At 42.2% G+C, this 14,335-nt stretch overlaps 1 protein-coding gene across 11 annotated transcripts in view; it reads right to left on the bottom strand.

Moving 5' to 3' along the window:
- plekha1b (pleckstrin homology domain containing, family A (phosphoinositide binding specific) member 1b) overlaps window positions 1-11,226 on the bottom strand; it is a 110,769-nt gene extending 99,543 nt beyond the window's left edge. For all 11 annotated transcript variants that reach the window (XM_038821398.1, XM_038821400.1, XM_038821396.1 and 8 more), the window contains exon 1: window positions 11,103-11,226. The gene's annotated coding sequence lies outside the window, so the exon portion shown is untranslated. The remainder of the gene's footprint in view (window positions 1-11,102) is intronic.
- Window positions 11,227-14,335: the final 3,109 nt, after the last annotated feature.

Raw genomic sequence — 14,335 nt, 5'->3', positions numbered from 1 at the left:
CCATTATTCCATAGTATGGCTTTTCGTCTGGCAAGACAGAGAGATGTTCTCTCTTCAGCCTTCTAAAATAACTACTTCTAGCAGAGCTATGAAAGCTACCTTCTCTCTCACTATCGCCAACTGAAATCAAATTAAAACTTAAAAGCTTCTCCACCTTATAATGAACCCAGTTGCTAAGCAACCACTGCTGGTTTATTTACTATTACATTTTCTAAGTTGCAAAGCCAGGGCCAAGAGTGTGGACAGGGGCGAACCCCCAATCTAGCCCCCGCCCGCTCCAAAAACCAACTCAAATTCAAATTGAATCCAATTCATGGTCCCCACAAGAAAGACATACCTGATCTGAGTCAAAAGGCAGAGCAGATACTATTCACAGCATAGATTCTATTGTGCTTAGAGAGGGCTTAGTTGAAACTAAACCAACCGCCCAAACATATAAACACCATTCTCCAGTATGAATTCAACTACAGGTTTTATTCTTCCATGCACAGATACGTTAAATTAAACCTTATTAAAACTATACGTTATTTGTAATGTTAACCAGTACAAATATAAATCCCTTAAAATCTTTATTTTCCTAATACCAGCAGCTAAAGCATTCTACTCCCACTGTAAGTGGAACTTGTTGCATGGTTATTGGTTAAATATTGCAGCAGTTATGGGTCAAATCCTATGCAGGCTATCAAAATAGCAGTGGGTAGCACTGTTACGTCACAGCTCCAGGGGCCCTGGTTCGATTCTGGGCTTGGATCACGGTCTGTGCGGAGTCTGCACGTTCTCCCTATGTCTGCGTGGGTTTCCTCTGGGTGCTCCAGTTTCCTCCCACAAGTCCCAAAAGACGTGCTGTTAGGTAATTTGGACATTCTGAATTCTCCCTCTGTGTACCCGAATGGGGGCCGGAATGTGGCGACTCGGGGCTTTTCACAGTAACTTAATTGCAGTGTTAATGTAAGCCTATTTGTGACAATAAAGATTATTATTAAAATAAGCAATCTGATATAAAGGAAGCCGAAACTGATTTGGGGTAGTATGGCACTGTCATAAAAGTGATTTTGTAGTCATTTATATATTCTGCATTTTGCTTCCAGTGTTTTATTTTCTACAACACCCCCACTCAAAAATATATGTTCAGTGTTTTGCTCTGGTGTTGTTTTGTCATTTGTCATCTTCCAGTTAAAGCCAGGAATCAAATAGTTATTCACTTAGTCAGAGTATGCTTTACTTGTCTATGTGTCACACATTAATTTGCTTCAGGTTTTATAACATCTTTTGACTAGGGACCTTGTAGGCGCAGCAAATATTTACTTTTGGGGCACATAGTCTATTCCAGAACTCACTCCAACTTAACTTTCAATCTATAACAACGACTCCCATTTATAAAAGCACCTTTAATGTGGGGGAGACGGTGGTGTAGTGGTATTGTCACTGGACTAGTGATCCAGACACCCAGGGTAATGCTTTGGGGTGCCAGGTTCGAATCCCACCATGGCAGACAGTGAAATTTGAATTCAATAAAAATCTGGAATTAAAAGTCTGTTGGTGACCATGAAATCATTGCTGATTGTCGTAAAAACCCATCTGGCTCACTAAGCAAATCTGCCGTCCTAACCCGGTCTGGCCTACACACAACTCCAGACCCACACAGGAATGCAGTTGACTCTTAACTGCCCCCACTGAACTGGCATAGCAAACCACTCACTGTAAAGGCAATCAGGGATGGGCAACAAACGCTGACCCAGCCAGCGATGACCACATCCCAAGAATGAATTTTTTAAAATCTCACAACACATTTTGCAGGAGCTAATCAGGCAAAAATAAGTACCGAGTCAATGGGCGGGCAAAAATTTGACTGAAGGCTTTTAAAAGATGGCGTAAAAGGTAGAGATTTTAAGGAGCAACTTCTAGAGCTTAGGACCTAGAATGCTGGCAGCATGACATTAATGGAGGAGCGAAAGAAGTGGGAAATTCACAACAAGGCAAAATTGTGTAGAGTTTATACGTTCTCCCAGTGTCTGCATTGGTTTCCTCCGGTTTCCTCACACAGTCCAAAGATGTACAGGCTAGGTGGATTGGCCATGCTAAATCGCCCCTTCGTGCACAAGGATGTGCAGGTTAGGTTATGGGGTTACAGGGATAGGGCGGGGAGAGTGCAAATGGGTAGCTCGGTGCAGACTCAATGGGCTGGATAGCCTCCTTCTGCGCTGCAGTGATTCTATGGAGAAACATTTTAAAAGGAGCAATAAAAACAGAGGGTAACAACATGTGGCACAACAATTCTTTAAGGAGTCAACACCTTTTGAACCGGACTGGAGGACAGAACAGGAGATGGTTAAAGAGGCCTTTCCCTTTTCCTGCATGTTCCATTGTGGGGTTATTTCCTTCCATTCCCTATTGTGCCTTTTTAAACACAATTCATTTGTAATGTATTACATATTCGGAGGAAAGGACTCTGTGGGTCGAGTTGAGGAATACCAACGGTAAAAAGACCCTGATGGGAGTTACATACAGTCCTCCTAGCAGCAGTCAGGGTGTGGGGCAGGAAATAAATCAGGAGATGGAGAAAGCATGCAAAAAAGGCAATATCACAATAATCATGGGGGACTTCAGTATGCAAGTGGACTGGGAAAATCAGATTGGTAGTGGAACCCAAGAAAAGGAATTTGTGGAATGTTTAAGAGATGTTTTTTTGGAGCAGCTTGTGGTAGAGCCCACTAGGGAACAGGCAATTCTGGATTAGGTATTGTGTAATGAGGCAGACTTGATTAGGGTGAAGGAACCCTTAGGGAGCAGTGACCACAATATGATAGAATTTACCCTCCAGTTTGAGGGGGAGAAGCTGGAGTCAGATGTAACGATATTACAATTAAATAAGGGTAACTACAAAGACATGAGGGAGGACCAGACCAGAGTTGATTGGAAAAGGAGCCTAGCGGGGAAGACAGTGGAACAGCAATAACAGGGGTTTTCGGGGGTTATTCGGAAGGCACAGCAGAAATTCATCCCAAGGAGGAAGAAACATGCTAAGGGCAGAACAAGGCATCCATGGTTGACAAGGTAAGTCAAGGACAGAATAAAAGCAAAAGAAAATCCATACAAAGTGGCAAGGATTAGTGGGAAGTCAGAAGATTGGGAATCCTTTAAAAGTGAGCAGAGGACAACTAACAAAACAATAAGGGGAGGAAGATGAAATGTGAGTGCAAGCTAGCGAGTAATATAAAAGATAGGAAGAGGTTTTTTTTTCCCAATACATAAAAGGTGAGAGAGGCAAAAATAGACATTGGACCACTGGAAAACGTGGCACAAGAAGTAATAATAACAAAGAAATGGCAGACAAACTGAATAGTTACTTTGCATCAGTCTTCACGGTGGAAGACACCAGTGGGATTCCAGAGCTCCAGGAGTATCTAGGGACAGAGGTGAGTGCAGTGACCATTACTAAGGAGAAAGTTCTGGGGAAACTGAAAGGTCTGAAGGTGGATAGGTCACCTGGACCGGATGGACTACATCCCAGGGTTCTAAAAGAGATAGCTGAGGAGATTGTGGAGGCATTGGTGGTGCTCTTTCAGGAATCATTGGAGGCAGGAAAGGTCCCAAAGAACTGGAAAGTGGCTAATATAACACCACTGTCTAAGAAGGGAGGGAGGCAAAGACAGGAAATTATAGGCCGATTTGCATGATTTTGGTCATTGGTAAGATTTTAGAGTCCGTTATTGAGATCATGGAGTACTTGGACGTGCACGATAAAAATAGGACTGAGTCAGCACGGCTTTGTCAAAGAGAGGTCATGTCTGACAAATCTGTTAAACTTCTTTGAGGAGGTAACAAGGAAGTTAGACAAAGGAGAACCAGTGGACATGATTTAGTTAGATTTCCAGAAGGCCTTTGACAAAGTGCCGCATAGGAGATTGTTAAATAAATTAAGAGACCATAATGTTAAGGGAAATATCCTGGCATGGATAGAGGATTGGCTGACTGGCAGAAGGCAGAGAGTGGGAATGAAGGACTCTTTCAGGATGGTAGCCGGTGACTAGTGGTGTGCCTCAGGGATCTGCACTGTGACCACAACTTTTCACAATACAATTAATGATCTGGAAGAAAAACTGAAGGCACTATTGCGAAGTTTGCAGACAATACAAATATCTGTCGACGGACAGGTAGCATTGAGGAAGCAGGAGAGCTGCAGAAGGACTTGGACAGGCTAGGAGATTGGGCAATGAAGTGGCAGATGAAATACAATGAGGAAAAGTGTGAGGTTATGCACTTTGGCAGGAGGAATTTAGGCACAGACTATTTTCTAAATGGGGAAATGCTTAGGAAATCAGAAGCACAAAGGGACTTGGGAGTCCTTGTTCACAATTTTCTTAAGGTTAATGTGCAGGTTCAGTCAGCAGTTAGGAAGGTGTAGTAATCCACGGGAGGCAGGAGTTCCATCACCACACCAATATTTATTTACAATAACGATATTACAGGAGCAGCTACAAACAGTGCTGCTAGCAGTCCAGTCAACTTAAGACTGGCTCACAAAGCCTACACAGGTGATTATATGGGCCCCCTCAATGAGCTATCATTGAGGGAGCTCATACTCCAATTGGCCAACCAATAAAGCCAACTGGAGTTCATTACAGAAGGCAAATGCAATGTTAGCATTCATGTTGAGAGGGCTCGAATACAAGATCAGGGATGTGCTTCCAAGGCTGTATGGTCAGACCCCATTTGGAGTATTGCGAGCAGTTTTGGGCTCCGTATCTAAGGAAGGATGTGCTGGCCTTGGAAAGGGTCCAGGAGGTTCAGAAGAATGATCTCTGGAATGAACAGCTTGTCATACGAGGAACAGCAGTGTTTAGAAGGATGAGGGGGGATCTTATTGAAACTTACAGGTTACTGCAAGGCCTGGATAGAGTGTACGTTGACAGGATGTTTCCACTTGTAGGAAAAACTAGAACCAGAGGACACCATCACAGTAAAGGGATGATCTTGTAAAACCGAAATTAGGAGGAATTTCTTCAGCCAGAGGGTGGTGAATCTGTGGAACCCTTTGCCGCAGAAAGCTGTGGAAGCCAATTCACTGAGTGTCTTAAAGACAGAGATAGATAGATTCTTGATTAATAAGGGGATCAGGGGTTATGGGGAGACGGCAGGGGAATGGGGATGAGAAAAATATCAGCCATGATTGAATGGCGGAGCAGACTTGATGGACCAAGTTGCCTAATTCTGCTCCTATGTCTTATGGACTCTACTTGAAATAGCATCCTTTATTCTCCTTACAAATACAGCAATTTCTCGGTTTTACAAGTTAACCAAATCTCTTGGACCAAGGCACAATTAAATTCCCAATATTTTATCTGGATTTATATTAACTGTTAATTTGTGTGTGTATGCTCTATGTACAATCCCTCCAATCAATCAATTGTAGAGATCTAGATGCACCCTTCCTCCGAAACGAGAACTGAATTCACAAAATCTTCTCATTTGCCTTTGTTTCAACCAGGTAGATCCTTAATTTAGTGAAGAACATCACAAGAGAACTAGTTTGTGAAAATTCACAAGTAAAAAATATATTAAACCCAGACAACGCGGCATTACATACGAAATTCTGATTCCCCTGCCAATATTTAATATTTATTTTTAAAATTGCATTTGGATTGTTTTAAATGCTGTATTCAATTAAACTCATCAAAACATCATTCCAAAAATTTAAAAAGGGACAGTAAGATTCACTGAAGCATAACTTCAAAACAATCAAACATGGTGTTCTGTCAGCTCCTTAGCAGCTTACTTTTACCAACTCGTGCATCTCCAGGAATCTACCCCAGAGATCAGGAGAGGCAAGAACAGAAATTCTCCAGTTGTTGGGATTCTCTTTTCCTTTTGGTAGCACACCCCTGCCCACGGATTTCTTAGCAGCATGGGGTGGCTTCAAAGGGCGAAAAGACAGAATCCCAACAGCGAATGGCACGCCACCAAGAAACACGTGGCTGGAGGACCGGAGAATCCTGCCCACGGTCATCAAATATATTCAAGGTTGAATTTTTCTGACAAAGACACTTTTGTTTTGTTTTTTTTTAAAAGAACAATAAACTTCGACACACCTACGAAACACATTTGCAATAGGCAATGTGCTTTAGTGATTAATAGAAAATAAGCACAATTCACACAAGAACCCGAAAACACTGCTGTACATACTAATTTTTTCTGTAAAATATTACCTGCCTGTAACAATTCACTGAATGCGTTGGTTTCATATTCCAAGACTGCAAAAGATGTTGAACACTAGGAAGTAGTTCAAACAAGTCCAAGCTAGTTTGGATTTTATTTTGCCAGATAGAATGATCACCGAGGGTCAATGGCCAACATAAGATTCAAAATGAAACAGAGCTCAGCAAGTGCGTACATGTTTCTCTAACCAACAACCATCCTGTAAAGCTAGAATAAAAATGCAATAAAATGTTTTGTTACATCTAAAGGCATATATAAGAACACTGTTAATAGACTCAATTACAACAAACCACGCTCAAATAGAAATCTGGTCTGGCCTGTGTCAAAACAAACCATTGACAATAGATGTTTAACTGATCAGATATACCCTAGGTGCAAATGAAGATAGATGCATCAAATACAAAGAACAGGAAATTTCTCCAACAAATTGTTTGCTAACTACGGTAACTATCAGTTCAAGGAACAAAAGTCAGCAAACATATCTACAGTTTGACCAATGCTGTGAACTAGATTTCTGCATTATTTGCCCTCCAATTTGAAAACTAATCATTGCAGAGGTGCAACGTCCACAGAATTCAATACTCCAAAAGTGTGTCATTACAAAATGTCTAACGTGTATATACAATGAAATTTCAACGGAGTAGATTTTTCAGAAAATATAAAGGCGGAAAAAAGTTACATTCAAATATAAACTTCCCTTATAAAGTACATAAACTCGCAAGTGCATCACACCTGATAGTCATACTGCTGTAAACCGCACCATGCAGAGGTCCATTTTCACACCTGCAGGTTTCTCCTCAAAGGAGGATGTGCTATCTAGCAGTCTGAGAGAAGGCAGATGAAATCATTGGCATACTGCAGCTGCTGCACAAATACACCTACTACTCATGACCTTAAAACTGGAATTATTTATATTGGTACGGCATACCTGCACATAATAGCATATTTCTAGCATGTTTCAAGCACATCTCCATGTTTACTTACTGTAAATAAGCATATCACATCATTATCACTTCACATAAGCATCACTATCTTTTGTTCCTCTACTTCTAATCACATCCACTTATTTTAGCATGTAACTTCTCACCTACAGAATAACTGTTCCATCCAGCAAAGAATTTAAACTGATTATGAATACCTCCATCACTTACAATTACAAGAAATTACAATATTTTACAGAAATATGGGGTTCAACCTGAAGATTTTAATGATAGTTTCTCAACAATTGAGCTAAAGACTATTGGGTTTTAACACATCAAGAACTATAGTAGCCCATCAAACTTCTATAAGATCCTAATGTAACAAACATATCTCCTGCAAAATGAAATTGCCAGAGTGCCCAATGGAGTAATATATGAGACTTATCACAAACATGCCCAGCTGGATATGTGTCCAACAGCTGCATACCACATTCAATTACAGGCTCAAGAAAATAAAACAAATTAGTAAACTACAAAGCCATCATCCTAGCCTGTGTTGCACACCCTATCTGAGCACTTTGTAACTTGCAAGCTAACGAGGTGTTACCAATGAAAGAAAACTGTAGATATTCAACCCTCAAACTGGTTCCACCATTCATTAGATCATGGCTAATTCACAGATTAACTCCCATTAGGTGACTCTTGACTATCCTTCGATTCCCTTGAAATTAAAAATCTATGACACTCATTCATAAAAATTTCCAATTGGCCCTGCATCACAGCCTTTTTCAGGAATGAATGTTGCAAATTTCCCTCCAGCCTTCATTTGCAAAATAAAACGCTGTCTCAATCCACAAAATGATAGATCTCCAATTTTATGTCCCCTCATTCTGGATTGCACCTGGACAGAAAATAGTTCACCCGTGTCTGCCCAACTGAATTCCTTTATTATTTGAAACCCTTCAAATCAGACCACATTTGAGCCTCTGATCAAAGGAACACAAATCAAGCTGATGCAACTAATCCTCAGAATTTAACCTTTTAACACCATTCTGGTGAAACTGTATTTCTTGAAAATGAAAAAAAATGACATGAAAATCACTTGTCACAAGTAGGTTTCAAATGAAGTTACTGTGAAAAGTTGCCACATTCCGGCGCCTGTTTGGGGAGGCTGGTACGGGAATTGAACCGTGTTGCTGGCCTGCCTTGGTCTGCTTTCAAAGCCAGCGATTTAGCCCTGTGCTAAACCAGCCCCTTGCAGGGTTTATAACGTGTTATGCATCCGCGCATCACCTTTGCATCCCCTCACCAGTACTTCTTGGTTGGGGAAAACAAGTGTATCCCCAATGGAGTCTGGCAAAAGTTCCATGCAACAGAAATATTGCATCTTCACTTTGGAATTCCAAACCCCTTGACAATGTTCAACATTCCATTAACCTTTTTGATTAATTTTGTACTTGTGCATATTGATTTGTGCATTTGGACACATAAAGCCCCTCTAATCATGATCTTTCTGTGATCTATAGTAGATGATCTCATATTTGCACATAATGAATTCCATCTGCCATGGTTTTGCCCACTCACTTAAATCTGTCAAAGTGTGGCAAGCGACAGGGTCGGGATAATAGGCAAGTACAGTAATTGGCAGGATGAGACTAGTGATTTCCCACAAGGATCTGTGTTGGGGGCCTCAACTATTCACCATATTTATTAACGACTCATGACAGGATAGAGATAAACATATCACACACTGATAGCATTGAGAGTAGCATAGTTGGAAATATAAAATTACAGAGATATTAATAGATTAAGTGAATGGGCAAAACTGGAACAAATGGATTTCAATGTAGATCATTTACTTTGGATCTAAAATAAACTCCTCTATTGCAAAATAACCACAACAGTGGCAGTCCAAAGCAAATTTTTTTTAATATACTATATTAGATTGTTAAATGACAGATACAAAGAAAATCAAAAACTTTCATGGATACTAGCCTTTATACCTACAGGACAGGGATATAAGGGTTTTGGAAGTCATGTTGCAGTTATATAAAACTTGTTTTCAGTTCTGAGCACCAAATCTTAGGAAGGACATATTGGCCTTGGAGGAAGTGCAGCACAAATTTGACAGAATATTCACTCGGATATACAGAACTTGAGTATTGCTGAAAAAGAGACATACTATTGAAGCTTTTCACCTTACTCTGATCAATATAAATTCATGATGTGGAGATGCCGGGGTTGGACTGGGGTGAGCACAGTAAGAAGTCTTACAACACCAGGTTAAAGTCCAACATGTTTGTTTCAAACACTAACTTTCGGAGCACTGCTCCTTCCTCAGGTGAATGCCTGAATGCCAATTGTTTAATTGTTAAACATTCACCCGAGGAAGGAGCAGTGCTCCGAAAGCTAGTGTTTGAAACAAACATGTTGGACTTTAACCTGGTGTTGTAAGACTTCTTACCAAGATAAATTCACAAGAGTAAAGGGAACAACAGTATATTCCTCATGGAAAAATAGGTGATTAATTGACAAGTCAACTCTGATTGTTCAATGTGTTGTCATGGAGAATACATATCAGAACTATTGTCCCTCACGCTAGTATTTTTAAAAAATACTAGAATTACTAGTTACATTGCAAGGATTGAGTACCCAAATTAGCGTTCTACTCTCGGGCATTTAGAAGACTAAGGGAAGATCTGATCAAATTTTGAGGGGGGGGGGGGGGGGGGGGGGGGGTAAAGGGGAACAAATAGGGTGTGTAGATCCAAGAAGTCTGGGGAACAGTTTAAAAATTAGAGGCTGATCTTTTAGGAGTGAAGTTAGGAAACCTTTCTACACAAAAAGAGTGGCAGAAGTTTGGAACTCTTCTTCCATGAGCTGCAGATGATGCAGAGTTTAATTGTTAAATTTTAAATCAGAGACTAACAGATTTCTGTTAAGGTAAGGCATAGGTCAACAGCGGGTATATGCAGTTAAAACAGAGATCGGATATCATCCCAGATCAGCAAAACAGGCTCAAAAGGCTAAATAGTCCACTCTTGTTCTTATATTCCTCCAAGTTATCAAGTCAAGCAGCATCTCTGAAGGGCTGAGTCTGATAAAGGTTTTGCAACACCAACATTAATTCTTCTGTTCTCTCCACAGACGCTGCCTAACTTGATGTGGGCTTTTTGTTTTGTATATTATCAACCATCCCCCTAAAAATTAAAACCCTTTAATCGGAATCGGTACACAGTTTAAAACAAGTAACTCTGTTAAAGGCCTTCATTTAGAATGCTTAGACAGTCATAAAGTTGGTAAAAAAGCAGAATACTGCAGACGATGGAAATCTGAAATAAAAACACAGTGCTGGGCGGGGGAAGAGAGAACACTGCAGGTTAGGCAATGTTTAATTCGATATTTGATCCAAGGAAGTTCAGGTTCTAATACCATTTGCGGCAATATTTAAAATGTAACTAATAATCAATAAATCATGAGGCGGAAAAAAACGCACAGCTGAAGGACAAAAAGAAAAGAAACACGGTGACCAACTAACCACCTGCTTGCACTTTCCTCAGCAGAGTAAATCCAGCGAGAGAGAAATATCCTAGAAATAAACGCACCATTTCCCCAGCACTGTCCTTGGATTGAATGTCTATTTTGTGGGGATTATTTGCTGATGCAGCCTGTGCTTTTGGTGAGGTGGAGACGGAGAGGCAGCTCTCCAGCACAACATTCCCTTGGACGGTCTGGTGGCTAGGGAGGCCGGCTTTGAAGCAAATGGGATGGGACAGCCGCCTGTCAGGGTGTGAAAGGCCGAAAGCTGCGGCTCTGGCCCCAGCCCTGGATTCACTCCTCAGACCGGGAGCAGCAGCAGCAACGATCAACCCACCCACCCCGCACCCACTGAAGCCGCCCGATGCTGCCCACAAGCCAACCCGAGCCCGGGAGCCGCAGGCCCGGCCGCGATGACACACCACTCACCCGTGGGGAAGGAATGAAGAGAGCAGCCCCAGTTTAGCGACGCTCCCCCAGCGAGCGAGCGAGCCAGCTCCAATCACCAAACTGCCCACGGCCAATGCTCCTCACGCTCCATTTCCGGGTCAAACAGCACGAGATGTCACCCCGCCCGGATCTGACATTAGTGCCCCTCGCAAAGGCCTCTGGGTATTGTAGTTCCTGCGAGAGTACTCGGGAGAAAGACCACCTCAGCGGAACGCTTCACAACCAAAGAAGTACTTTTAAATTATTGTAATTTGGGGGAATAAATTGGAAACCCCATTGTTGGCGTGAGTTGAATGTGTGTGTGGGTCTGCGTTACAGTTCACCCAGGGAGCCCACGTCGCTATGGTAACAGGCACTTTCCATGTCTCTATGGCAACATGCGCTTAAATGTTCTTTCCATTACATTAATTGACCGGGAATCTCTCCCTCCTGCCTCTGCTACTGGCGTGTGTTAATTGCAAGGATTTGCAGGTTGACACTCAATCTGTTTGGCTGTGTTGAGGGTGCCCATTCTGACCATCAAGAACTGGGATTGGATTTGAAACTGGCTCAGAGGCAGGGATGGAGTTGAACATACTAATGGATTGGTCCAAAGCAATACCCCCCCCCCCCCCAGAGCTTTGGGATCAAATCACACAGGCCGACAGACGGCACAGTGGTTAGCACTGCTGCCTCACATCGTCAGGGACCTAGTTTAAATTCCAGCCTTGGGTGACTGTGTAGAGTTTGAACTTTCTCCCTGTCTCTGTGGAGATTTCCTCTGGGTGCTCAGGTTTCCTCAGCTATGGATGTGGGGCAAATAGAGATTATGGTGATAGGGAGGGGTGAGGCCATGCAGAGATTTGAAAACAAGAATGAAAGTGTTAAAACTAAGACATTGCTTGACCAGCAGCCAAATGTAGGCCAGCAAGTCGGTAATCAGGACTAGATAGATAGATAGAACAGTACAGCACAGAACAGGCCCTTCGGCCCTCAATGTTGTGCCGAGCCATGATCACCCTACTCAAACCCACATATCCACCCTATACCCGTAACCCAACAACCCCCCCTTAACCTTTTTAGGACACTACGGGCAATTTAGCATAGCCAATCCACCTAACCCGCACATCTTTGGACTGTGGGAGGAAACCGGAGCACCCGGAGGAAACCCACGCACACACGGGGAGGACGTGCAGACTCCGCACAGACAGTGACCCAGCCGGCAATCGAACCTGGGACCCTGGAGCTGTGAAGCATTTATGCTAACCACCATGCTACCGCGCTGCCCCCAGCGTCAATGAGCATCATTGCTCATTTCCCACACAAGCTTCACATTCTACATCGTGAGTTATCACCGACTCTATTCCATTCACTTACATATCCAGCTCATTTGTTATTTCCCTGACCACCAGTAACAATAACCAGAGACTTTAGCACCAGCTTTGACTAGCCGGCAATGAGGGCTTGTCCCAAAGAGATAGAGACAGGAAGACAATCTGCCACACTTCTTAAGTACGACAGCAAAATGTGGTAAGAGAGGAGTGTGGGACAAAATGCAAAGGGGTTCTATTGATTAAAGTCAAGATACCAAAGCAAAATAGCATGGCGTTCTTAATTATTTTGAAACGATACTTAATTACAAGGCATACTCATTCATTCATCTTTTACTTTTAAACTTCGAGTTTACAGTGGGTAGGATGCAGGAGAGCAACCAGGAGTGCTTTGGAATAGTGAACAAAGTTTCTTGTTTCAATCAGTTTCATACTTGTGTTCTTTATCTCTCCTACCCAGTTCACACTGTCACACTTCTCGTCTTTCCTCCAACCCTTTCTTCATATCAGTATTCCTCCCATTACCATTTGATTCAAGGTGCCACTTTTCTCCTGCAACCTCACCCCCACCACCCTTCTTCCACCATTGCTTGTCAGCACTCTCTTTGCCTGCACCCTCTACGCCTTCACCTCAGTTTGTGTGAGCACTCGCCCAACACCTCTTCTATCCTCCTGTCGCAAAAGTTCAATTTTACTACGTGCATTGGATGCTAAAATCCCATGGAAATCAAATTTGGGATGTACAGTACTGAAAGAGTTAGCGATGTTGACTTTCACCAAGTGAACAGGTAGGAAAGTGCTGGGAACACATGAAATCCAGACAGTTGGCATATACAGATTAGAAGTACCTGTCTCCGTGCTACAAATCAGATTGTACTTGGTGCTAACATTTGAGAGCCAACTTTACATGTTCTGGCATGGAACCTCATGCACCCGTGGAGTATATTAGGGAATTGGCCATTAGGGATTTTCAATCATGAAAAATTGCTAGACACTTAGTACGGAAATAAAAGATTTCCCATCAATGTTATCTTTCACAATGATTATGAAAATGCTTATGGTTTGAGAAAGCGGAAGGTAATTTTGAAACTAAAGTAAGATGTGCCAAATGGATAATTTGGAATTTCTTTTTTAATTGGCATGACAAACTACTTTTGTTTATTAGTCAAAGGAGAGTGTTCACATGATATGTAAAGTTGAGTAAATCCATTTCCTAAAGTCTGCACCTCCATCCAGAAAGAAAAATCTGCAGTGATTCTATCACACCATCCATTTATATCTTGCATCCTTGTAAGATTCTCTTGGAAATCTATCCAAAGTGTTGAAACTATTTGCAATGAAGGAATTCTACTTGACATTTCTAAATATTCCTTTTATTATTTTGGACCTGTCACAGTTATAGATTATTTTGAAGTAGTCCCATGTATTTACCTTTTCTAGATAGAGTTTAACATCTTGTATATATCTATACGGGCAGCACGGTAGCATAGTGGTTAGCACTGTGGCTTAACAGCGCCAGGGTCCCAGGTTCGATTCCCTGCTGGGTCACTGTCTGTGCGGAGTCTGCACGTTCCAGTCAATATTAGGAAAGTTGAAGTCACCCATGGCAACATCTGTGATACTTCTGCACTTTTCCAAGTTCTGCCGCCCAATCTGTTCCTCCATGGGCAGCACAGTAGCACAAGTGATTGGCACTATGGCTTAACAGCGCCAGGGTCCCAGGTTCGATTCCCTGCTGGGTCACTGTCTATGCGGAGTCTGCACGTTATCCCCGTGTGTGCTCCGGTTTCCTCCCACAGTCCAAAGATGTGCAGGTTAGGTGGATTGGCCATGGTAAATTTCCCTTAGTGCCCAAAAGGGTTAGGAGGATAGGGTGGAAGTGAAGGCTTAAGTGGGTCGTGC

Source organism: Scyliorhinus canicula, chromosome 16 (assembly GCF_902713615.1).
Source record: "Scyliorhinus canicula chromosome 16, sScyCan1.1, whole genome shotgun sequence".
NCBI classification, from domain to species: Eukaryota; Metazoa; Chordata; class Chondrichthyes; order Carcharhiniformes; family Scyliorhinidae; genus Scyliorhinus; species Scyliorhinus canicula.
This window is presented reverse-complemented; position numbering and strand designations above follow the sequence as displayed.